Genomic DNA, 2500 nt, shown 5'->3' on the forward strand with positions numbered 1-2500 from the left:
CTCGGAAGCTAAGCAGGGTCGGGCCTGGTTAGTACTTGGATGGGAGACCGCCTGGGAATACCAGGTGCTGTATGCTCTTTTGTTCATTCACTTAGAAACTGAAATCTTGCAATATGCACAAGTAGTCCTTCATGAAAGGGGCTGGAAGCTGTTTTCATTTTGACACGAGAGAGAGAGAGAGAGAGAGAGAGAGAGAGACTACCTTGCATTGTCAATTGCTAAATCTGTATATGGATAAGTAGCCTATGGTTGTCAACTTATTTCGTACGGCCATACCAGCCTGGCAATGCCCGATCTCGTCTGATCTCGGAAGCTAAGCAGGGTCGGGCCTGGTTAGTACTTGGATGGGAGACCGCCTGGGAATACCAGGTGCTGTATGCTCTTTTGCTCATTCACTTAGAAACTGAAATCTTGCAATATGCACAAGTAGTCCTTCATGAAAGGGGCTGGAAGCTGTTTTCATTTTGACACGAGAGAGAGAGAGAGAGAGAGAGACCACCTTGCATTGTCAATTGCTAAATCTGTATATGGATAAGTAGCCTATGGTTGTCAACTTATTTCGTACGGCCATACCAGCCTGGCAACGCCCGATCTCGTCTGATCTCGGAAGCTAAGCAGGGTCGGGCCTGGTTAGTACTTGGATGGGAGACCGCCTGGGAATACCAGGTGCTGTATGCTCATTCACTTAGAAACTGAAATCTTGCAATATGCACAAGTAGTCCTTCATGAAAGGGGCTGGAAGCTGTTTTCATTTTGACACGAGAGGGAGAGAGAGAGAGACCACCTTGCATTGTCAATTGCTAAATCTGTATATGGATAAGTAGCCTATGGTTGTCAACTTATTTCGTACGGCCATACCAGCCTGGCAACGCCCGATCTCGTCTGATCTCGGAAGCTAAGCAGGGTCGGGCCTGGTTAGTACTTGGTTGGGAGACCGCCTGGGAATACCAGGTGCTGTATGCTCATTCACTTAGAAACTGAAATCTTGCAATATGCACAAGTAGTCCTTCATGAAAGGGGCTGGAAGCTGTTTTCATTTTGACACGAGAGGGAGAGAGAGAGAGAGAGACCACCTTGCATTGTCAATTGCTAAATCTGTATATGGATAAGTAGCCTATGGTTGTCAACTTATTTCGTACGGCCATACCAGCCTGGCAACGCCCGATCTCGTCTGATCTCGGAAGCTAAGCAGGGTTGGGCCTGGTTAGTACTTGGATGGGAGACCGCCTGGGAATACCAGGTGCTGTATGCTCTTTTGCTCATTCACTTAGAAACTGAAATCTTGCAATATGCACAAGTAGTCCTTCATGAAAGGGGCTGGAAGCTGTTTTCATTTTGACACGAGAGAGAGAGAGAGAGAGAGAGAGAGAGAGAGAGAGAGAGAGAGAGAGAGAGAGAGAGAGAGAGAGAGAGAGAGAGAGACTACCTTGCATTGTCAATTGCTAAATCTGTATATGGATAAGTAGCCTATGGTTGTCAACTTATTTCGTACGGCCATACCAGCCTGGCAACGCCCGATCTCGTCTGATCTCGGAAGCTAAGCAGGGTCGGGCCTGGTTAGTACTTGGATGGGAGACCGCCTGGGAATACCAGGTGCTGTATGCTCTTTTGCTCATTCACTTAGAAACTGAAATCTTGCAATATGCACAAGTAGTCCTTCATGAAAGGGGCTGGAAGCTGTTTTCATTTTGACACGAGAGGGAGAGAGAGAGAGAGAGACCACCTTGCATTGTCAATTGCTAAATCTGTATATGGATAAGTAGCCTATGGTTGTCAACTTATTTCGTACGGCCATACCAGCCTGGCAACGCCCGATCTCGTCTGATCTCGGAAGCTAAGCAGGGTCGGGCCTGGTTAGTACTTGGATGGGAGACCGCCTGGGAATACCAGGTGCTGTATGCTCTTTTGCTCATTCACTTAGAAACTGAAATCTTGCAATATGCACAAGTAGTCCTTCATGAAAGGGGCTGGAAGCTGTTTTCATTTTGACACGAGAGAGAGAGAGACTACCTTGCATTGTCAATTGCTAAATCTGTATATGGATAAGTAGCCTATGGTTGTCAACTTATTTCGTACGGCCATACCAGCCTGGCAACGCCCGATCTCGTCTGATCTCGGAGCTAAGCAGGGTCGGGCCTGGTTAGTACTTGGATGGGAGACCGCCTGGGAATACCAGGTGCTGTATGCTCTTTTGCTCATTCACTTAGAAACTGAAATCTTGCAATATGCACAAGTAGTCCTTCATGAAAGGGTCTGGAAGCTGTTTTCATTTTGACCCGAGAGAGAGAGAGAGAGAGAGACCACCTTGCATTGTCAATTGCTAAATCTGTATATGGATAAGTAGCCTATGGTTGTCAACTTATTTTGTACGGCTATACCAGCCTGGCAACGCCCGATCTCGTCTGATCTCGGAAGCTAAGCATGGTCGGGCCTGGTTAGTACTTGGATGGGAGACCGCCTGGGAATACCAGGTGCTGTATGCTCTTTTGCTCATTCACTT

At 47.3% G+C, this 2500-nt stretch overlaps 6 non-coding genes and 3 pseudogenes across 6 annotated transcripts; all 9 read left to right on the plus strand.

Moving 5' to 3' along the window:
* Positions 1 to 76, plus strand: part of LOC146244270 (5S ribosomal RNA) — a 109-nt pseudogene extending 33 nt beyond the window's left edge.
* Positions 77 to 262: 186 nt separating this feature from the next.
* Positions 263 to 381, plus strand: LOC146244271 (5S ribosomal RNA). The gene has a single exon (XR_014739922.1). It is a non-coding gene; the product is annotated as a 5S ribosomal RNA (ribosomal RNA).
* Positions 382 to 559: 178 nt separating this feature from the next.
* Positions 560 to 678, plus strand: LOC146244272 (5S ribosomal RNA). Its single transcript, XR_014738210.1, has one exon. It is a non-coding gene; the product is annotated as a 5S ribosomal RNA (ribosomal RNA).
* A 166-nt stretch (positions 679 to 844) lies between these two features.
* Positions 845 to 963, plus strand: LOC146244273 (5S ribosomal RNA). The gene has a single exon (XR_014738750.1). It is a non-coding gene; the product is annotated as a 5S ribosomal RNA (ribosomal RNA).
* A 170-nt stretch (positions 964 to 1133) lies between these two features.
* On the plus strand, positions 1134 to 1252 carry LOC146244274 (5S ribosomal RNA). The gene has a single exon (XR_014739545.1). It is a non-coding gene; the product is annotated as a 5S ribosomal RNA (ribosomal RNA).
* Positions 1253 to 1486: 234 nt separating this feature from the next.
* Positions 1487 to 1605, plus strand: LOC146244275 (5S ribosomal RNA). Its single transcript, XR_014738211.1, has one exon. It is a non-coding gene; the product is annotated as a 5S ribosomal RNA (ribosomal RNA).
* A 178-nt stretch (positions 1606 to 1783) lies between these two features.
* Positions 1784 to 1902, plus strand: LOC146244276 (5S ribosomal RNA). The gene has a single exon (XR_014738212.1). It is a non-coding gene; the product is annotated as a 5S ribosomal RNA (ribosomal RNA).
* Positions 1903 to 2070: 168 nt separating this feature from the next.
* LOC146244277 (5S ribosomal RNA) lies at positions 2071 to 2188 on the plus strand (annotated as a pseudogene).
* Positions 2189 to 2364: 176 nt separating this feature from the next.
* Positions 2365 to 2483, plus strand: LOC146244278 (5S ribosomal RNA; annotated as a pseudogene).
* The last annotated feature ends 17 nt before the right edge of the window (positions 2484 to 2500 follow it).

The sequence above is a fragment of the Hypomesus nipponensis genome, chromosome 20, assembly GCF_054491055.1.
Source record: "Hypomesus nipponensis isolate SF chromosome 20, ASM5449105v1, whole genome shotgun sequence".
Classification (NCBI taxonomy): domain Eukaryota; kingdom Metazoa; phylum Chordata; class Actinopteri; order Osmeriformes; family Osmeridae; genus Hypomesus; species Hypomesus nipponensis.